This window comes from Dermochelys coriacea, chromosome 2 (genome assembly GCF_009764565.3).
Source record: "Dermochelys coriacea isolate rDerCor1 chromosome 2, rDerCor1.pri.v4, whole genome shotgun sequence".
Taxonomy (NCBI): domain Eukaryota; kingdom Metazoa; phylum Chordata; order Testudines; family Dermochelyidae; genus Dermochelys; species Dermochelys coriacea.
The window spans coordinates 73,774,954-73,798,477 of NC_050069.1; the positions used below are offsets into that span (position 1 = coordinate 73,774,954).

Here is a 23,524-nt window from a genome sequence, read left to right on the forward strand (position 1 = left end):
GTCTGAGTGCAACGGTGGCAGAGACGGTTCTCCACTAACCCCACTACTATCCTTGCTTATGTTCTCTAGTGCACTGATATATCATTAGGATATCAAGGGGAAATATGCTTGCACATAGGAAACAGATTTGGTTAGTGAGAATATGCCATTATTTACACACACTTTCATTGTCTGTAGGCTCCTAATAATCCTGAAAAGTGTTTTAGAGTTAGCAGTTTTACTGACATGTATTATCTACTGCTTGGTAGAGTATGACACTAAATGGGAAGTTTGTCTGGACAAGGATTAGGTAAAAGCTGATTAAGGAATTCAGCATTTGGCCCATCTGTATGGCTTTGCATAACTTTGCTTTAAAAAAAAATCAGAATGAGTTGAGGTTTCTCTCTCCCCTTCATTCAAACCAAACATAAGTGGCTATTTTAATGTTCTGTTTGGCAACCAAATGAAAAATCAGTTATTCACTCAGCTCTGCTAAAGAGCTGCATTATTCTCTACACAGGCCACGTAAGCTTAGAGAGGAAACAAACCTGATTTTTTTTCCCCCATTTGCGTAAGAATTTATACTGGAAGGATTTCAAGATATGGATGATCGCTTGAAAAATTACAGCTCTTCAGATAGTATTTTACATTTCCTAAAAATATGAACATGAGATTACAGATTTATGAGAAACAGATTAGTTAAGAACATTAAAACACTTAATGCTAAATAGTCCCCAAATACAGCCAAAATTCCTTTTAAGTCACGAATATCCCTCACTGGAAGTAACTCGTTATTTATGGAGTTGCAGGTCTGAAGTGCCAAAATATAAGGGTAAGGCATGTCTGAGCCTCTTAATTAGAATAGCGTGTTACTCCCTAGTGAATTTGTCTGTCCTTTTGGTGAAGTCAGAATTTTGATTTTTCTTTAATATCAAATGTTGGCATAGTGCACTTTTATGGGTAAGCTTTTGTTTGCTAAACTTTCTATTGTATGAATTATCAGGGTCTTTACTCTTTCTTTGAATAACACTGGTGCTAAGTAATTGGGAAAAGGGTAGGTACAGTGTGAAGCAGTGGGTTAATATTTATGATGCCATGTTAATGTTGACTGTAGCAGTTCTATTTTTTTTTTAGCAACAATGATTACAAGCCTCCAGCTCTCAGCTACATTTAGTAAAAAATCATTACCTTGGCAACGAACAGAAAGAGAAGAAGAAAAATCCATCTACTTTAATAATCCATCACTGGTTTAAATCTATAATATAATAAGCTATAGCTTCACATAGGGGTTACTTGGACATTATTACACCTAATTTTATCTGATTAATTGTGATAACCTGTAACTGAGGTTTATAATTAAATTATATATTTTGCAAACCACAGCTGGCATTGCAAGTTGTTACTTCAATGTCAACATTCAATAGTGGCAACAAGTATGAAAAAATATATAGGTATTGTAGCTTGAAAATGCAAAAATCATTTTTATAAGACTCAGGCATATACATCCAAAGCCATTATAAAATTTTGAACAGCACTACAGTATCAGGATACTGTCTTCCAACTGCCTTTCTCAAGCGCTGTAAATATTGTAATCTCAAGAGAAGCATTTATGAAAATATTTACTGCCTCCTAATAGACTTTTAAAGGCCAAAGCATTTACAATATGAGCTGTTGGAAATAAGTTATTCTTTTAGATGTTCCCCCTGACTCAATTGTGGTATTTCTATATCCCAACGAGTCCTCGAAGATCCCCCTCATTTTTCACTTAATTCCCCCTAATTTTGAGGATTCTTATAAGAACTCCAAAAAGAAATGGATGGATGGAACTCCCATCACCTGAAGCTCCCATTGTACTCAATGAAGTGTGTGGTTCTCAAATTACAGTTATTTTTATTTTATTGTCTAAATACCGATATAACTTCAATTAGCAAAGTTTTAAAATTTTGGACTTGATCCTTGGACAATACAATGCAGTGCACTATTCCATAATGATCCTTCTATTCGATTCCATAATGATCCTTGCTGAAGGAATTGGCGGCTGTGATTGCAGAGCCCTTGGCCATTATCTTTGAAAACTCGTGGCGAACGGGGGAAGTCCCGGATGACTGGAAAAAGGCTAATGTAGTGCCCATCTTTAAAAAAGGGAAGAAGGAGGATCCTGGGAACTACAGGCCGGTCAGCCTCACCTCAGTCCCTGGAAAAATCATGGAGCAGGTCCTCAAAGAATCAATCCTGAAGCACTTAGAGGAGAGGAAAGTGATCAGGAACAGTCAGCATGGATTCACCAAGGGAAGGTCATGCCTGACTAATCTAATCGCCTTTTATGATGAGATTACTGGTTCTGTGGATGAAGGGAAAGCAGTGGATGTATTGTTTCTTGACTTTAGCAAAGCTTTTGACACGGTCTCCCACAGCATTCTTGTCAGCAAGTTAAGGAAGTATGGGCTGGATGAATGCACTATAAGGTGGGTAGAAAGCTGGCTAGATTGTCGGGCTCAACGGGTAGTGATCAATGGCTCCATGTCTAGTTGGCAGCCGGTGTCAAGTGGAGTGCCCCAGGGGTCGGTCCTGGGGCCCGTTTTGTTCAATATCTTCATAAATGATCTGGAGGATGGTGTGGATTGCACTCTCAGCAAATTTGCGGATGATACTAAACTGGGAGGAGTGGTAGATACGCTGGAGGGGAGGGATAGGATACAGAAGGACCTAGACAAATTGGAGGATTGGGCCAAAAGAAATCTAATGAGGTTCAATAAGGATAAATGCAGGGTCCTGCACTTAGGATGGAAGAATCCAATGCACCGCTACAGACTAGGGACCGAATGGCTCGGCAGCAGTTCTGCGGAAAAGGACCTAGGGGTGACAGTGGACGAGAAGCTGGATATGAGTCAGCAGTGTGCCCTTGTTGCCAAGAAGGCCAATGGCATTTTGGGTTGTATAAGTAGGGGCATAGCGAGCAGATCGAGGGACGTGATCGTTCCCCTCTATTCGACACTGGTGAGGCCTCATCTGGAGTACTGTGTCCAGTTTTGGGCCCCACACTACAGGAAGGATGTGGATAAATTGGAAAGAGTACAACGAAGGGCAACAAAAATGATTAGGGGTCTAGAGCACATGACTTATGAGGAGAGGCTGAGGGAGCTGGGATTGTTTAGTCTGCAGAAGAGAAGAATGAGGGGGGATTTGATAGCTGCTTTCAACTACCTGAAAGGGGGTTTCAAAGAGGATGGCTCTAGACTGTTCTCAATGGTAGCAGATGACAGAACGAGGAGTAATGGTCTCAAGTTGCAATGGGGGAGGTTTAGATTGGATATTAGGAAAAACTTTTTCACTAAGAGGGTGGTGAAACACTGGAATGCGTTACCTAGGGAGGTGGTAGAATCTCCTTCCTTAGAGGTTTTTAAGGTCAGGCTTGACAAAGCCCTGGCTGGGATGATTTAACTGGGACTTGGTCCTGCTTTGAGCAGGGGGTTGGACTAGATGACCTTCTGGGGTCCCTTCCAACCCTGATATTCTATGATTCTATGATTCTATGATTCTAGCCAATAAAAAAGTATTATTGATTGGTTGTAGAAATAATTTCATCCATTACTTGATGGCTCCCTTGAGTACTCTTTATATGACCCAGAAAAGGAATGGACTAAATGATAGAATCCTTGTTTGAAATTCTATGGCCTATGTTCTGCCAGAGGTCAAACTATATGATCATAATGATTCCTCTAATTCTTACAGTCTATGAACGTATACTACCTCACCATTGTTCCACACCACTGAAAACTTAAGGGAATTGGAGACTAAGGTTAGAAATTAAACCTGGATGTGGCATTAGTGAAACCTACCAAGTAGCCCCAAGGTTTCAGCATTTAAAAATAAAATTGAATTATGAGGAAAAAATAGCCTTTACTGGAGATTATTGGTAATCCTCCATCACATAGCTAATACACTGGAAAAGCTCACTAGAAATGCTAATGTGCAACATAATCCAATACAATTTATCTCCATTTATTTGCAGCACAACATAAATGTTATGGGTCTTTCTAGTCTGGTGATCAGTTTGTTATAATAATTTTATACAAGTTGAGAGCCACATATTATGTATACAAGCAACATTATAAAATTCTTAAAATGCAATTTGCCTTTCTTGAAGAGTAAAACAAAGCATAATTTATTTATGTCTCTGAGTGTCTGGAAATATAACATGGAACAATAAGCAGAAAGTCAAAATGTCTATAAACTGCAATACATATTTATACAATCGGAAAAAAGAATTTAAGAAAAAACAAAAATGAAACAATTATATTAAAAAATGCTGAGGGCCAAATGCACAAAACATCTGCTGGCCTCTAATGGAAAAGAAAAATAGGAGAATATATAGTAACTAACACTGAATTTACTCTAACAATCACATTTTTATATTCAATATATTTGAGATATTTTGCAAATACAAATGGCATAAATTTTATTGACCACTAAAGTAAAAAATGGATATCACTGGGTAGAGAAAAGGTATGCTACAGTATGAGGAGCCACAGTGTAAGCTTCCCTATGTAGATCTGCTAATGAAACTCAGTTTTGCCATGCAATATACCCTGCTACTCCAATCCTGAAAACATCCCAAGCCAGAAAAGGTTGCTAACCATTTTATATTTTATACATGGTGGGTTTCCACACAAAGTCAATCTTCTAGGAGCTGGATTAGTTTCAAATTAATTTCACTTTCTGATCTGTGACATTATTACTAAGCCTCAAAAATAAGAGGGTAGAAAGTCAGGTCCCCCCATGCCACCATTTCAAAACGATGGTTTCAAGCTCACCTATGTAAGGTATTTTGAGGTTCCATGTAACAAAGGTAGTGATGATTCCAAAGAGACATGGGTATATATTATATAGTCATATAAAGGGAATTTATAAAACTCTTAAAAATGCTGCCATTAATATTTCTCCAGAAGTCAGCAAAGTATTGACCTATTTAAGGTCCATCTATGCTCTAGATGGAGATAATTCTAATGAAAAAAATAGGTCACTATGTAACGGATATGGATGCAGTGCAAATGACCAACCTTCCTCTTGTTTTTAGTTTCTTCTTTTCCTGACACTTTGTTCTCATTTCATTTCTGTATAAAAACCATGGCAACATTTACCATAGATACACTAGGTGGCCAATTAGGGAGGCACATATGTGGTGGAGTGGAGGGACAGGTTTCTGGCCAACCCCTCTCCTAAAGCAGCAGTTCCTACCTGCACCCTACATCACATGGATTTTCACAAAGCTGAAGTTTTGCTTTTGTTTTTTCAGTAGTAACAGCCCATGGACACATTGAAGAGGGATAAGCAAAGAACAAGTGATCGTGTAGGTGAAATTGAGAGGGAGGGACATGTAACAGGAGCAAACAGGCAGCAAATGGACAGAGGTGAACTGAGGATATGCAAGGAATATGGAAGAAGAGCATGTAGAATGAAGACAGAAGGATGAGAGCTTTTTCATGGGGGGAGGGAGAGAGAGGAGGGCACAGAGAAAGAAGGAGGTAAAGTGATGGGGAAGAGACCCCCAAGGGAGTGAAAAGTGAGTGAGTGGGACTGGAGGTTTCTATATCCCTAACTGTTACCAAGAAGTCAAAAACATGGGAGGAACAGAAAATTCCTCAGCTCTAAAATGATAGGGAGGGTCCCCTACACCAGGGAGGAGAAGAACCTTATGTCTGCATCTATAACTCTCCCTCATGCTGTTTTTCTCCAGCATTAGTGGACCACTCAAATTACTTCTCCTTTTCCAGCATTGTTGAAGCTCGCAGAACCACAATGTGACCACTGATTTCTAAAAGGATAAACACAGCTAACAAACTCAATCTTGCTAAGATAATGCAATTTTGATCATAATTCTCCACTCTATTTGATTTTCAGGAAAGTCTAGCGTTTACAAGAAAACCCTCCCCCTTTCAAAAAAGGCAAAACATCTTTGCATCTTCTCACTCCAACTAGGCCAGATACTCTCATTAAAATGTGAATTTAAAAAACTGTTTCAAATACCAGAGTCTAAAACAATAATTATTGAGATGGTTTAGTTCTGTACCACCGTTCCTTTCTTAGCCTCATAAGGTTCCATTTGACCCAGTTTCAGAGGGGTTTTTTTAATCTATTTTTATCTTCTGTTCAATGAAGTTGGTGAAACTTACCATATTCATACAGATTTATTGCATTAACATAGATTTATATTAAAAACAGCATGTCCTGCACTGTTCCCTCTAAGCTGTGTGCGTGTATGCGCATACACAGATCCTAAACCTTGCGCACATGGTGAAACACAGTGTGCACAAAAATTTGCACAGAAGCACAATAATTTGCACAAAAGAATTTTTTTGTACACATGGCCTGTCAAAAATTAGAGGGAACATTGTCCTGCAGAGAGATCTGGCATTTGTTACATTGATTAACTTTCTGACATATACTTTTACTACTTCTGCTTATAAAAAGGAGGTCACAAAAATATATTCCCTAGTAATTTGACTGCATAAGTAGTAAAAAATTACCTATATGGTCTTTTATTTATTAATGTTTGAGTGGATGTTTCCACTTGTATCTTGGAGATCCTTCTTTTGTCATTAGTATATGAAAATGTCTGGATTCTCTCTGAGGGAGGTAAAATGTTAAATGTCAGAAGCTTCAGAAGCTTTACCTAAAAAAGCCCACAAAACCAATATTCATGAAAAGCCAAATTGTACTGTGATGCCCTAAATATATCTCTCTGATGGAAGGGCTGTGCCTTAAATTTAAAATTCCTATGCTATCTATCCATTTTATATAGATGGGCATGCAGCATATCAGGCTACTGTAGTCACTGGAATACTAGAAGATACACAGTGAAACAGTATACAAGTGTTCAAGTTAATTCTCCCTAATTGAAAAAAACATTCCATTCTGGAAGATGTTTTAGAATGCTTTTTTCAAACAGAAGATTCTACTAAATGTAACACATTCACTACCAGTCCATTTGTTTGTACTTACATTTATGTTTTGCACTGAATAATAAATATTAATTAGGTATATACTGTGACGGGGCAAGGCCAGATGGCCATGGAAGATAGATATATTAGCTCCAGGCTAAACAAATCCCTGGGACCAGGATAAATGAAATGGCAGCTGCTCCAGGACAATTAAGACACCTGGGGCCAATTAAGAACTTTCCAGAAGGCAGGGAGAAGCTAGGTTGATTGGGGCACCTGAAGCCTATCAGGGACTGGCTGAAACTAGTTGGGGCTGCATGTCAGGAGCTGTAAGAAGAAGTTGCGCGGTTGGAGAGGCTAAGTAGTACACACCATATCAGGCACAAGGAAGGAGGCCCTGAGGTAAGGGTGAAGTGGAGCTTGAGCAAGTGAGGGCTGCTGTGGGGGAAGTAGCCCAGGGAAATGTACATGTCATGTTTCTAAAAGGTCAGCTACCATAGCTGATACTATTAGGGTCCCTGGGCTGGAGCCCGGAGTAGAGGGTGGGCCTGGGCTCCCCCCCCCACCTTTGCCCCCTGATTAATCACTGAGACTGGGAGACAACAGAGACTGTGCAAGGAAGGATAACGTCTCCTAACCTCCCTCGCTGGCTTATGATGAAAATAGCTCAGTAGACTGTGACTCTTCTCTCTAGAGAAAGAAGGGTTATGTGGAGGGTCACAGTGAGCCTTTGAGGCTAGCCAAATCCACCAGAAAACGCGGGACCCATGGTGGCAAGGACAGAGCTTTGTCACAACTGGTGTCACAAGTGGGATTTGTTCACAGCATGGTGGAAGAAAGAGGGGTTTTTTTTAAAAAAAAGGTGAACTGGGGGGTTTGGATTTTTTTCTTTGTTTTGTTTTTTGTTTGTTTGCTTTGTACCACAATGGAGGAGGTGGTAAGAGCTCTGGTACAAGCCACGGCAGCCCAGCCACCCAGGTTCAGGCAATGGCACAACAGGAGTCTATGTGGCTACAGCAGGAAACCAATCAATTATTGAGGAGCCAGGTGACCCAAGATCATGCTCTCCTGAGAGAGGTGGTGGACCAGCTGAAGATCCTCACCACCCAGGCCCAGGGGTCTGATGGGATGCAAACCCTGAGGACCACTGGGTTGTCTGACAAAGATGATGTCAAGAGATGACATAGAGGCATATCTCCTCTCATTCGAAAGGACTGCTCAGCGAGAGGCGTGGCCCCAGGAGCAGTGGGCCAGCATTCTCACCCCTTTTTTGTGTGGAGAGGCCCAGAAGGCGTACTTTGACTTGCCTGCCATGGATGCCACTGACTATACCCATCTGAAGGCAGAGATCCTAGCACGAGCAGGAGTAATGGCAGCGGTAAGGGCCCAGAGGTTCCATGAGTGGAAATACCAGGAGAACAAGCCCCCGAGGTCCCAGCTATTCGACCTCATACACCTGCACGGAAGTGGTTAAAGCCCGAAGTGTGCAGGCCAGAGGAAATTTTGGAAACCCTGGTCGTAGACCATTACATGTGGGGACTGCCTCCAGATCTCCACAAATGGGTAGGCCAGAACGATCTTTCCACGTACCACGAGATAACAACACTGGTAGAAAGACGGATGACAGCCAGGGGACTGACCCGACTACCCAAGGAAGGCCCATTCAAAGCAAGCACCCGACCCCAACCCTGGAAGGTTGGGCAACTAAACCCCTGGGGAGTCCTAGGTGGAAGAAGGGGGGGGAGAAAACCAACAGGGATCCCAGAAAGAAGGGATTGGTCTGAATGGGGGGAGCCCCGGGACTAAACCCCCTAACCCCCAGGATAGGGGCGTGATTAAAAGCAATTATAGATGTTATGCATGTGGGAAGTGGGGACACATAGCAGCACAGTGTCCCAGCACCAAGGAGCCTATGCAATGTAATTTAGGGGATTGGGAGGTCCCATGCTCCCTCATCCACCTCGCGGGAGTCGCATTAGCCCCGCGTAATTACACCAGGCCAGTGAGAATAAATGGAGCAGAAAATACAGCACTTGTGGACTCTGGGAGTGCTATCACCCTCATATCGGGTAAGCTGGTAAAAAAATACTCAGCTGCTACAAGCCAAATGCATAGCAGTGACGTGCATGCATGGGGCCGTGAGTCATTACCCCACCATCCCAGTGGAGATAGAGGTTCAGGGAAACCCCACTGAGGCGACCGTCGGCGTAGTTCCTAAACTCCCATATCCTGTAGTCATTGGTAGGGACTATCCAGGGTTTGATAGTTTACTCCCCCCGGAGAGGCTGGAGGGAGGTGGGGACCCTGAGGACAGCGACTCGTCACAGAGGGAATGTCAACCCCCGATGTTCACTGAGATTTCTCAGGATCTGTTCTCAGTCCCCCGAAAGACCCAGAAGACAAAAAAGGAGAGGAAGACCACGAAGGCCTTGGGAACCCGGATCCTGACCCAGGGTCAGAAGACCTCCCTAGTAGGCAGATGGATGCAAGCAGCCAACAGAGAAACTTCCACCACAGAAGGTGAGCCAGAAGCTGCCCCCAGCCATGATGGCGGCGAGCCGTTGGAAGAAGCAGAAGCCGGCCCCTGGGAGCTCGGGCAGGTTAGTCCCAGGAGAGAGATATTTGGGCGGACCAGGTGGAGGACCCCAGATATGATAACGCCAGGAAAGAGGTGGCCGAGATCGATGGGATACCCGTGGATGGGAAGGTCCGCGGTCCCGGACTTTACTTTATAGTGAAGAAAGATCTCCTGTACTGCATGGTGCAAATGCAGGAGCAAGAGATACAACAACTTCTGGTGCCACGAAAACATCATTGAATCTCGCCCACAGTCACCTGTTTGTAGGACACCTAGGGGTAGAGAAAACCCAGGCATGGATCCTGCGGAGGTTCTTCTGGCCAGGAGTACATGAAGATGTCCGGCGATATTGCACCTCTTGTCTGGAGTGTCAGTTACATAGCCCTCGCTCGCACTTGTGGGCTCCTTTGAAACCTCTTCCAATAATAGAGGTTCCTTTCAAATGGATAGCCATGGATCTGGTAGGGCCCCTAGGGAAGACAGCCTGGGGCCACCAACATGTGCTTGTTGTACTAGACTATGCAACCCGGTACCCGGAAGCTGTTCCCCTGCGCAACACAGCTTCCAAGACAACAGCTAAGGAGCTAGTACAGATCTTTGCCCGGGTTGGGCTGCCCAAGGAGATACTGACAGATCAAGGGACACCTTTCATGTCCAAGTTGATGAAAGATCTCTGTTCATTGCTCCATGTACAAGCCCTATGGACCTCTGTATACCACCCGCAAACAGATGGCCTTCTGGAAAGGCTCAATAGGACCCTCAAGGCCATGATCAGGAAACTGGGAAAGATTGGGATACCCTATTGCCTTACCTCATGTTTGCCATCCGGGAGGTTCCGCAAGCCTCCATGGGTTTCTCTCCATTCGAACTACTATATGCCGCCACCCTTGGGGCATATTGGATATAGCCAAAGAAGTTTGGGAAGAGGAGCCAAATCCCGGAAGGAACATAGTTGAGCATGTACTGCAGATGAGAGATCGGATAGCCCGAGTTCCCATTGTACGGGAACACTTGGAGAGAGCACAGGAGTCCCAACGAACCATTATAAGCACCAAGCGAAGCTTCGACGGTTCCAACCAGGGGATTGGATGATGGTACTGGTGCCCACAGCAGAAAGTAAACTGTTGGCCCAGTGGCAGGGACCCTACGAAATAATCAAAGCCATGGGAGAGGTAAACTATAAGGTGCGGCAGCAAGACCACCGGAAATTGGAGCAAATTTACCACATCAATCTTCTAAAACCTTGGCACGACTGAGAGACATGCTTAGTCATGCAGGAGACCCTTCCCCAGGACGATACCTTAGTGAGGATATCATCCGACTCAATGCTGATCCAAAAGATCGAGGCAGCCGACAAGATTAATCGCAACAGAGATGTGTTCTCTACAAAACCAGGGTGGACGACTGAGACCTATCACCATATCCGCACGATCCCTGGAGCCAAGGTAACATTGAGACCCTATCGAATCCCAGCAGCCAAAAGAGAGGAAATCAAGGCCAAAGTAAAGAAAATGTTAGTATTAGGGGTTATTGAAGAATCTTACAGTCAGTGGTCCAGTCCAATTGTTCTAGTGCCTAAACCTGATGGTACCATGATATTCTGTAATGACTTTCGCCGACTAAATGAAATATCCCAGTTTGATGTATTCCCCATACCACGTATCAACGAATTGGTTGACCGACTGGAGAGCCCGATTTTTGACTACACTGGATCTGACAAAAGGATACTGGCAGATTCCTCTGACCAAAGAAGCTAAAGAAAAGACAGCATTCTCCACCCCGGATGGGCTATTCCAGTATACCGTTCTCCCTTTTGGGCTACATGGGGTCCCAGCCACATTCCAGCGCCTCATGGATAAGCTGCTGTGCCCCCATACTACTTATGCAGCTGCATACCTAGATGATGTAATCATCCATACGCCAGTCTGGGAAACCCACTTGGAGAAAGTTGAGGCAGTACTGCGCACCTTAAGGCGGGCTGGCCTCACTGCTAATCCTGCTAAATGCGCCATAGGGCTAGCAGAGTCTAGGTACCTGGGATATATTGTGGGAAGGGGCATAGTGAACCCCCAGATGAATAAGCAAGAGGCAATTCAACACTGGTCCCGGCCGACCCAAAAGAAGCAGGTCCGTGCGTTACTAGGCATGGTAGGCTACTACCGATGATTTATTCCCCACTTCGCCACTAGGGCAAGTCCCCTAATGGACCTGGTGAAGGCCCGAGGTCTAGACATGGTAAAGTGGACCGACGCAGCAGAGGGGGCATTTACAGACCTTCGGACGGCCTCTGTAATGACCCCGTACTCATAGCCCCGGACTTTAACAGGGAATTTGTTTTACAAACAGACGCTTCTGAGGTGGGGTTGGGAGCAGTTCTGTTGCAAATGGTGGGAGAAGAGGAACACCCAATCCTCTACCTAAGCAGAAAGCTTCTCCCGAGAGAACAGAAATATGCAGTAGTCGAATGGGCTGTGGAGACATTGCGTTATTACCTCTTAGGCCGACGATTTACTCTTGTGACAGACCATGCACCCCTCCACTGGATGCAGCGGAATAAGGAAAAGAATGCAAGGGTAACCAGCTGGTTCTTATCCCTCCAACCATTCCAGTTCTGCATACGGCACAGGGCTGGATGCCACCATGGCAATGCTGATAGTCTGTCATGAGCATACTGCCTGGCGTCCCAAGTTGCCCAACTCTATGGTGTTGAGCGGCGCTTGCGGGGGGGATATGTGACGGGTCAAGGCCAGATGACTATGGAAGAGTAGTGGGAGATAGATATATTAGGTCTAGGCTAAACAAATCCCTGGTACCAGGATAAGTGAAATGGCAGCTGCTCCAAGACAATTAAGACACCTGGGGCCAATTAAGAACTTTCCAGAAGGCAGGGAAAAGGCTAGGTTGATTGGGACACCTGAAACCAATCAGGGGCTGGCTGAAACTAATTAAAAGCCACCCAGTTAGTCAGGTGGGTGTGCAAGTCAGGAACTGTGGGAAGAAGTTGTGCGGTTGGAGAGGCTGAGTAGTACACACCATATCAGGCACAAGGAAGGAGGCCTTGAGGTAAGGGTGAAGTGGAGCTTGAGAAAATGAGGGCTGCTGTGGGGGAAGTAGCCCAGAGAATTGTACATGTCATGTTTCTAAAAGGTCAGCTACCATAGCTGATACTATTAGGGTCCCTGGGCTGGAGCCCAGAGTAGAGAGTGGCCCGGGCTCCCCCCCCCACCTCTGCCCCCTGATTAATCACTGAGACTGAGAGACAACAGAGACTGTGCAAGGAAGGATAACTTCTCCTCACTTCCCTCGCTGGCTTATGATGAAAATGGCTCAGTAGACTGTGACCCTTGTCTCTAGAGAAAGAAGGGTTACGTGGAGGGTCACAGTAAGCCTCTGAAGCTAGAGAAATCCACCAGGAAATGCAAGACCCATGGAGGCAAGGACAGAGCTTTGTCACAATACAAAATAAGAATGTTTAAGCATCTGTGGCTAGTATACCCCACCATTCTGGAATATCTGGGATGAGGACTAAGGGAGCTCCTTTTTTCACTCCCCTGGACCTCACACAGCATCAGGAAACAATCCTGGCAGCAGGAATGGCCTTGCCCGACCTGCAAGAAGCAAGTCAGAGCATTCTTAGGGATAGTGAGGAACTATTGATGGTTCATCCCTCACTTCACCACAAAGGCAGCGCCTCTGATGGACCTGATAAGAGCTCGGGCCCCGGAGATAGTTAAGTGGACTGAAGCGGCAGAATAAGCTTTCACAGACCTAAGAATGGCCCTTTGCAGCCATCCAGTGCTCAGAGCTCCCGATTTCAAAAAGAAGTTTCCTACAAACAGACACCTCAGAGATAGGACTTGGGGCCATCCTTTCACAGATGGTGAGGGATGAGGAGCACCCAACGCTTTACCTTAGCCGAAAGCTCCTGCCCAAGCAGCAATGGTACACCATGGTAGAAAAAGAATGCCTAGCAGTTAAATGGGCCATGGAGATATTACGGTACTACCTGCTTGGCTGCTACTCTGAAACCTGCTTGGGTGGTGGTTCACCCTTGTGGACAGACCACGTCCCACTCCAATGGATACACACCAACAAGAACAGGAATGCACGAGTGACTAGATGGTTTCTATCCCTACAACCTTTCCACTTCCGATACAGCATAGAGCCGGAAGCCAACATGGTAATGCGGACAGCCTGTCACAACAACACTCTCTCATCTCACCCAACCCTGTGGTGTTGAGCAGGGGGGCGAGGATATGTGATACAAGAGGGCCAGGAAGCAGTGGTAAAGTGGTAGAGGGGAAATATATAAACCCTAGGCTAATTACAGCGTGGTTCCCTGTAGACTAGGGAGGGTTGCTACAGGTTAATTGGAATGACTGTAGTCAATTAAGCCCGGTCGGGAACTTAATAAACCCCCCTGCTTCAGGCAGTCAGGGGAAGAGGAGAGGACTGAAGCTTGGAGGTGAGTTGTGAGAGCTGAAAGACCAGAGAACCAAAGTAAGGGAGAGCCTGCCCTGGCAGGGCAGAGAGACTCCCTCCCGCAGCGTCTAAGGACCAGGGGTAACCCCACCCAAGGGGGAAGAGGGTAAGAAATTCACAAGGGTTGAGAGGGGCTGGGACTCAGAGTGTGGAGCAAACACAGACCCCTCCCCCACTTCCCTCCTCTACCACCTTCCCGGGCCACTGGCGGGACCTTCGGCACCCAAGAGCAGGGGCAAAGAGTGGTGTCTTAGCTGCTCCCCCCACCCCACCCAAGAAAAGCGCAGGACCCACCATACAAACATTGGCCATCTTGTCACAATAGATATATATCTCAACATATATATCAACATATCTCCACATCATGTATTTAGAAGAGCGTACTTGATTTACCTTTTCTTGAAAGCACCTAGCATGGTAACAAGTTGATGCACACACTTATAGTATATTAACCTGGCTATATTCTATTGTAGTCAGTAGATCTAAAATGAATAAATTTCTCTCTTAATAAAAGTTTGACTGCATTAGTCTAAAAGCAGTTTGTAAATATTACAGTTCACCTATAATCCAGTAGTCAACTTACTAGTGAAGGTAGTGACAACTGTTTACTCAGATGGACAATTCAGGTGAGTGAACTTAAGAGTCATATAAAAATAATTGTAACAGTAATTTACCATTTTCCTGCATGTAGTGTCTCAGTTTCCCCTTGATAGATTAGTTCTCCAGATAACCTGTTGTCTACCCCGACAGTGTAGTAACCGACATAAGTGTTGTGTAAACATGACCGAAGATCCTGATTGAGTTTGCAGTTACCAACCCTGCCCTCTTATTATCTTGAACACTGGTGTGGGATCTGAACAAGGATTTATCCTCTCAGATACCCCACGGAGACGTTAATGGGATAAGAAAAAGTCACATTTGAGGAACCAGCAGTCTTCTTTTACATGAACCCAAAACAGATATAGCAACAAAAAAAATAATAATAATAAAGAATTATAAAAGAATTATTAAAAATATTGTTTTTTCATGTTGAAATAAACCCTCATTTTAAAATATAAAATACAATAAAAATATCAGAGAATGAAAACATGCAAATAGTTTTAAAAAATGAAATCCAAATCAAAATATTTTGATTGACAAAACCACCTCCACCCCCACAGAAATTTTGTTTGAGAAAATTTCAAAATTGCAACTTTTTGTTGCAATTCAGAAATTTTTTTTAAACATCAGAATTTCCTGAGGAATGGACATTTCAAGTTTAAACCAGCTTTAGAGACAAGTTATGAGCTAGATGGAGCAGATATTAAGCAGACTCAGGATTCTGATCAATTTCAATATTTCAGTCCTGGGTCTAGCTAATGAGTTGACAGTTACAGAATGTTTATATCCCTTCAGTTAGGGTACGCCAATGACAGCTACCCAAACCTTGTGTCAGACATTACACACTTTTAGGCAACTGTTAGCTAGGGTGACCAGATGTCCCAATTTTATAGGGACAGTCCCGATATTCAGGGCTTTTTTTTATATAGGTACCTATTACACGCACCCCCGTCCCGATTATTCACACTTGCTGTCTAGTCACCCTACTTTTAGCTAAGAGGAAAACATGGAATATACCATTTACTAGGTTTAAAAAGAGAGTCTAAATTCCTAGTATATCACAGAAAAATCCCAGGTCAGCCAGGGAAATAAAGTAATGATGAAACTAAGCAGCAAACTTGTCACACAGCTTCTAATAGCCCCTTACACACAGGAAACAGGTGCAAGTTGGACTGTTAGGCTACTCTGCCTTGTGCCTGTGGCCCCAGGACCCGCAAGCTTTCCCCAACCACATCTGAGGCTCTGGGTCATTAACTAACTGATAATCACAGGGCATAAAGGAGTGAAGCAAACCAGTAGCTCATCCTGAATGAGAAATCAGAGCTAGTGGGGATATAAAAAGGATATAAAAGGAGCTTAAATACTAACAAAAAGTTGATAATGTTGGCAGCTTATTAATGGAAAGTCCTTCAATACTACTGTAATGAATAAATGAATCATTGCAGCTGAGTGGTAGATGAACTTCAGTTAAGCATTCAGACTCAGTATAACCTGCTATGCCTGCTCTTCATCACAGACCCATGCTGCTTCTACCTGTGCCTGACTCACACTGCAGTTCCAAAATACCACTGCAAAATTTGGGGAATTCGCAATTTACACCAGCTGAGGACGTTGTCCATGACAGTTTCTTGTTCCTTTCTGATGTGTTTTTATGCATCCACAGTGACTGTTCCCCATGGAAACAATGACATGGGTAATCACTGATCAAACAACCTCCTTAAAGCAAAGTATTATTTACTTAGATGATGTATGCATTTAAGATAAAATCAATTTTAAAACAATAAACAGACTGCACACTTACCAGGTGTTTTAGCATCTTCCACATGGAGACCCTGATAAGTCTAACTTCCTATAGACTCCTCTGAAGAGCCTGCCTCTGTATCAGCTTGTCCATTTCAGAGCTCAATGATTACTCCCTAGACACTCCCTGGCAAAGTCTCCCCTCTCCTCAGAGGACTTTTAACAGAGCCTCGCGAACCAGCTGAGCGGCAGCGAACCAGCGGGGACAGCAGAGCAGCTCACAGCAGGAGTTTGCCTGGGACTGGTAAGTATCCGAGTGTGTGTGTTTGCTTGTTGAGGAAGTATCCGAGCGTGTGTTTGCTGGGAGGGCAGGGAGAGAGCCTGAGTGAGTGTCTGATTGGCTGCTAGCCTGCAGGGGGCGGGCATTAGGGTGTCTGTGTGTTTGCGTCAGGGAAGCCTGGCTGTTTAAAAATAGCCGGAGCCTCGCGAACCAGCTGAGCGGCAGCGGAGCAGCGGGGACAGCAGAGCAGCTCACAGCAGGAGTTTGCCTGGGAGTTCGCCTGGAGTGAGCCCATTGAGGCTTACATCTTGCCAACGTCTCTGAGGAAGCTCATAGTAGGTAGGTGATCTGGAAGGGGGGGGTTCAGCTGTTGTGACCTGCACTGGATGTGCCATGTTTGTCTTTCTTCCACAGGACAGAAGCGACTTTGTCTGTACAAAGTGCAAGCTGGTCTCCATATTGGAAGAGAAGATTGAAGGTCTGGAGCAACAGGTAACGACCCTGCGTTGTATACGAGAGACTGAGGATTTTCTGGACCAAACTCAGGATAGGCTTCTAGGGGCACAAAGCTCTAAAGATATAGAGCAGGTTGCACAGAGGAGCCAAGAGGCCAGTGAAGAAGCTTGGCAACATGTGACCTCCAGAAGAGGTAAGCGGAATGTCCGGGTTCCAGTAACACAGACACAGGTAACTAACCGCTTTCATGTTCTCTCCACAGGTACCAATGCGGAGAGTGGACCAGATGATATGTCTGGGGGGAGAAAGCGGAAGGAGACTCCGCTGGTTGGGAGGCATGAGATGCGATGTCCTGAGGTTGGGGGTTCCACGACCACCACTCCCAAGAGGAGAAGGCGGGTGGTGGTGGTCGGGGACTCTCTCCTCCGGGGGACTGAGTCATCTATCTGCCGCCCTGACCGGGAAAACCGAGAAGTCTGCTGCTTGCCAGGGGCTAAGATTCGTGATGTGACGGAGAGACTGCCGAGACTCATCAAGCCCTCGGATCGCTACCCCTTCCTGCTTCTCCACGTGGGCACCAATGATACTGCCAAGAATGACCTTGAGCGGATCACTGCGGACTACGTGGCTCTGGGAAAAGGATAAAGGAGTTGGAGGCGCAAGTGGTGTTCTCGTCCATCCTCCCCGTGGAAGGAAAAGGCCTGGGTAGGGACCGTCGAATCGTGGAGGTCAACGAATGGCTACGCAGGTGGTGTCGGAGAGAAGGCTTTGGATTCTTTGACCATGGGATGGTGTTCCATGAAGGAGGAGTGCTGGGCAGAGACGGGCTCCATCTTACGAAGAGAGGGAAGAACATCTTTGCCAGCAGGCTGGCTAACCTAGTGAGGAGGGCTTTAAACTAGGTTCACCGGGGGAAGGAGACCAAAGCCCTGAGGTAAGTGGGAAAGCGGGATACCGGGAGGAAGCACAGGCAGGAAGGTCTGTGAGGGGAGGGCTCCTGCCTCATACTGGGAATGAGGGGCGATCAACAGGTTATCTCAAGTGCTTATATACAAATGCACAAAGCCTTGGAAACAAGCAGGGAGAACTGGAGGTCCTGGTGATGTCAAGGAATTATGACGTGATTGGAATAACAGAGACTTGGTGGGATAACTCACATGACTGGAGTACAGTCATGGATGGTTATAAACTGTTCAGGAAGGACAGGCAGGGCAGAAAAGGTGGGGGAGTAGCACTGTATGTAAGGGAGCAGTATGACTGCTCAGAGCTCCGGTACGAAACTGTGGAAAAACCTGAGTGTCTCTGGATTAAGTTTAGAAGTGTGTGCAACAAGAGTGATGTCATGGTGGGAGTCTGCTATAGACCACCGGACCAGGGGGATGAGGTGGATGAGGCTTTCTTCCGGCAACTCACGGAAGCTACTAGATCGCATGCCCTGATTCTCATGGGTGACTTTAATTTTCCTGATATCTGCTGGGAGAGCAATACAGCGGTGCATAGACAATCCAGGAAGTTTTTGGAAAGCGTAGGGGACAATTTCCTGGTGCAAGTGCTAGGGGAGCCAACTAGGGGGAGCGCTTTTCTTGACCTGCTGCTCACAAACCGGGTAGAATTAGTGGGGGAAGCAAAAGTGGATGGGAATCTGGGAGGCAGTGACCATGAGTTGGTTGAGTTCAGGATCCTGACGCAGGGAAGAAAGGTAAGCAGCAGGATACGGACCCTGGACTTCAGGAAAGCAGACTTTGACTCCCTCAGGGAACAGATGGCCAGGATCCCCTGGGGGACTAACATGAAAGGGAAGGGAGTCCAGGAGAGCTGGCTGTATTTCAAGGAATCCCTGTTGAGGTTACAGGGACAAACCATCCCGATGAGTCGAAAGAATAGTAAATATGGCAGGCGACCAGCTTGGCTTAATGGTGAAATCTTAGCGGATCTTAAACATAAAAAAGAAGCTTACAAGAAGTGGAAGGTTGGACATATGACCAGGGAAGAGTATAAAAATATTGCTCGGGCATGTAGGAAAGATATCAGGAGGGCCAAATCGCACCTGGAGCTGCAGCTAGCAAGAGATGTCAAGAGTAACAAGAAGGGTTTCTTCAGGTATGTTGGCAACAAGAAGAAAGCCAAGGAAAGTGTGGGCCCCTTACTGAATGAGGGAGGCAAGCTAGTGACAGAGGATGTGGAAAAAGCTAATGTACTCAATGCTTTTTTTGCCTCTGTTTTCACTAACAAGCTCAGCTCCCAGACTGCTGTGCTGGGCATCACAAAATGGGGAAGAGATGGCCAGCCCTCTGTAGAGATAGAGGTGGTTAGGGACTATTTAGAAAAGCTGGACGTGCACAAGTCCATGGGGCCGGACGAATTGCATCCGAGAGTGCTGAGGGAATTGGCGGCTGTGATTGCAGAGCCCTTGGCCATTATCTTTGAAAACTCGTGGCGAACGGGGGAAGTCCCGGATGACTGGAAAAAGGCTAATGTAGTGCCCATCTTTAAAAAAGGGAAGAAGGAGGATCCTGGGAACTACAGGCCGGTCAGCCTCACCTCAGTCCCTGGAAAAATCATGGAGCAGGTCCTCAAAGAATCAATCCTGAAGCACTTAGAGGAGAGGAAAGTGATCAGGAACAGTCAGCATGGATTCACCAAGGGAAGGTCATGCCTGACTAATCTAATCGCCTTTTATGATGAGATTACTGGTTCTGTGGATGAAGGGAAAGCAGTGGATGTATTGTTTCTTGACTTTAGCAAAGCTTTTGACACGGTCTCCCACAGCATTCTTGTCAGCAAGTTAAGGAAGTATGGGCTGGATGAATGCACTATAAAGTGGGTAGAAAGCTGGCTAGATTGTCGGGCTCAACGGGTAGTGATCAATGGCTCCATGTCTAGTTGGCAGCCGGTGTCAAGTGGAGTGCCCCAGGGGTCGGTCCTGGGGCCCGTTTTGTTCAATATCTTCATAAATGATCTGGAGGATGGTGTGGATTGCACTCTCAGCAAATTTGCGGATGATACTAAACTGGGAGGAGTGGTAGATACGCTGGAGGGGAGGGATAGGATACAGAAGGACCTAGACAAATTGGAAGATTGGGCCAAAAGAAATCTAATGAGGTTCAATAAGGATAAGTGCAGGGTCCTGCACTTAGGATGGAAGAATCCAATGCACCGCTACAGACTAGGGACCGAATGGCTCGGCAGCAGTTCTGCGGAAAAGGACCTAGGGGTGACAGTGGACGAGAAGCTGGATATGAGTCAGCAGTGTGCCCTTGTTGCCAAGAAGGCCAATGGCATTTTGGGATGTATAAGTAGGGGCATAGCGAGCAGATCGAGGGACGTGATCGTTCCCCTCTATTCGACACTGGTGAGGCCTCATCTGGAGTACTGTGTCCAGTTTTGGGCCCCACACTACAAGAAGGATGTGGATAAATTGGAAAGAGTACAGCGAAGGGCAACAAAAATGATTAGGGGTCTAGAGCACATGACTTACGAGGAGAGGCTGAGGGAGCTGGGATTGTTTAGTCTGCAGAAGAGAAGAATGAGGGGGGATTTGATAGCTGCTTTCAACTACCTGAAAGGGGGTTTCAAAGAGGATGGCTCTAGACTGTTCTCAATGGTAGCAGATGACAGAACGAGGAGTAATGGTCTCAAGTTGCAATGGGGGAGGTTTAGATTGGATATTAGGAAAAACTTTTTCACTAAGAGGGTGGTGAAACACTGGAATGCGTTACCTAGGGAGGTGGTAGAATCTCCTTCCTTAGAGGTTTTTAAGGTCAGGCTTGACAAAGCCCTGGCTAGGATGATTTAACTGGGACTTGGTCCTGCTTTGAGCAGGGGGTTGGACTAGATGACCTTCTGGGGTCCCTTCCAACCCTGATATTCTATGATTCTATGATTCTATGTTCAGAATTTTTTGCTCTCTGAGCACCCAGACTGGCAAAAGGAAGGATTGCATCTTCAGACGAGACTGGACATAGAATCAAACTCAATAGCTTCCTCCCATTATCCTTCAAGTGTGAGCAATGTTGTTCTTACCAGGGGAGACATTGTGTTGCCTTCCTGCATAATGCCCAATGAATTCAAGCATTCTAGACATATAATAAATATTTCACTACCCCCCCCGTATAAGTTATACAGTCTCTCTCTGAATAGCTAGGCTATATATCAGTATTCTTAGATTGTTACAAAGCATCTCCATATCCATCACAACACAGTATTAAGATTTAAGAATCAAATATAATGAAGCTAGACCTTTGTGATTCATTTGGGTCTTACCTGAGGACAATTGTTCCTTGGCTGGTACTTAGAAAATGCTGGATACAGCATTAGAAGTGTCCTTGTAATTCTACCATGCATGATCTTGGTGCTACTCTTTATATACATAACCCTGTCCTTGTTTCTGTAGTTAAGTGTTGGTTGTATTCTTACTGGCTGTCCCATCTGAGAATCAGGAAGTTATATCATAGTAGTATTTGGCCTGCTGTCACCGCTGTTCAATTCTATTACCTATTCCACTCCTCCTGTCTTTACAAGTATATTTGTTGTAGGCAATAGAGCCCATGTGCAGCTTTACATGAGACACTGTTTTGGACGCCTGCTCATGCCTTTTGTCAGTCTACACCTCCAGTTCAGTACTGCTGACAATAGTCTCTATTTTGGGTGAGGTGTACATCTTCCACTAATAGATTTTAATGCCAGAAGGGACCATTCGTGATCATCTAGTCTGACTTCCTACACATTGCAGGCCACAGAATCTAACCCACCCACTCCTGCAATAGACCCATAACCTCTGGCTGTGTTACTGAAGTCCTCAAATCCTGATGTAAAGACTTCAAGTTACAGAGAATCCACTATTTACTTTAGTTTAGTGACTCAGACCCCACGCTGCAGAAGAAAGCAACCCCCCCTGCCCACCAGGGTCCCTGCCAATCTGACCCCAGATATGGCAGTCAGTTGGACCCTGAGCATTTCGGCAAAACCCAACTGTCAGTACTTCTGATGTTCTCAATGAAGTTGTTCTTTGCCTATTTGCTGCTCTGGCATCTACCAATTTCCGACTCTGACTGACTGACTTAACAGCAACGAAGAGGCTCCAATGATAGCTAAGCAATGCATGGTCACCTAGTGCTCATCCCTCAGAATGCGAGACTTTGGAGAGGACCGATTTTTGATAATTCAAGGAAAAGTAGTCTGATGCAATAAAATTAATTTCCTTACCTGTAATATTATCTTATCCATGTGAGCAGCCCTGATCTGAATTTAACCAAGCTGAATCCTTACTGGAACTTTCATAGATTCATAGATACTAAGGTCAGAAGGGACCATTCTGATCATCTAGTTCGACCTCCTGCACAGCGCAGGCCACAGAATCTCACCCACCCACTCCTACAAAAAACCTCACCTATGTCTGAGCTACTGAAGTCCACAAATCATGATTTAAAGACTTCAGGGAGCAGAGAAGCCTCCCTCAAGTGACCCATGCTACAGAGGAAGGCGAAAAACCTCCAGGGCCTCTTCCAATCTGCCCTGGAGAAAAATTCCTTCCAGACCCCAAATATGGCAATCAGCTAAACCCTGAGCATATAGGCAAGATTCACCAGCCAGATACTACAGAAAATTATTTCCTGGGTAACTCAGATCCCATCCATCTAATATCCCATCTCAGGGGATTTGGCCTATTTACCCTGAATATTTAAAGATCAATTACTTACCAAAATCCTATCATACCATCTCCTCCATAAACTTATCGAGTGGAATCTTAAAACCAGATAGATCTTTTGCCCCCACTGCTTCCCTTGGAAGGCTATTCCAAAACTTCACTCCTCTGATGGTTAGAAACCTTTGTCTAATTTCAAGTCTAAACTTCCCAATGACCAGTTTATACCCATTTGTTCTTGTGTCCACATTGGTGCAGAGCTGAAATAATTCCTCTCCCTCTCCTGTATTTATCCCTCTCATATATTTATAGAGAGCAATCATATCTCCCCTCAACCTTCTTTTAGTTAGGCTAAACAAGCCAAGCTCCTTAAGTCTCCTTTCATAAGACAAGTTTTCCATTCCTCGGATCATCCTAGTAGCCCTTCTCTGAATCTGCTCCAGTTTGAATTCATCCTTTTTAAACATGGGAGACCAGAACTGCACACAGTATTCTAGGTGAGGTCTCACCAGTGCCTTGTATAATGGTACTAAAACATCCTTATCCCTACTGGAAATGCCTCTCCTGATGCATCCCAAAACCGCATTAGCTTTTTTCACAGCCATATCACATTGGCAGCTCATAGTCATCCTATGATCAACCAATACTCCAAGGTCCTTCTCCTCTTCCGTTACTTCTAATTGATGTGTCCCCAACTTATAACTAAAATTCTTGTTATTAATTCCTAAATTCATAACCTTACACTTCTCACTATTAAATTTCATCCTATTACTATTACTCCAGTTTACAAGGTCATCCAGATCCTCCTGTATAATATCCCGATC

General features: G+C 45.0%; 1 protein-coding gene across 2 annotated transcripts in view; it reads right to left on the minus strand.

Annotated features, from left to right (window-relative positions):
* SNTG1 (syntrophin gamma 1) overlaps positions 1-23,524 on the minus strand; it is a 578,088-nt gene that overhangs the window by 451,574 nt on the left and 102,990 nt on the right. Inside the window, exon 1 of one of the 2 annotated variants that reach the window (XM_038390970.2) lies at positions 16,382-16,533. The exons of the other annotated variant lie outside the window; for it this stretch is intronic. The gene's annotated coding sequence lies outside the window, so the exon portion shown is untranslated. Of the gene's footprint in view, positions 1-16,381; positions 16,534-23,524 lie in introns of those variants that run through there. 2 annotated transcript variants of the gene reach the window in all.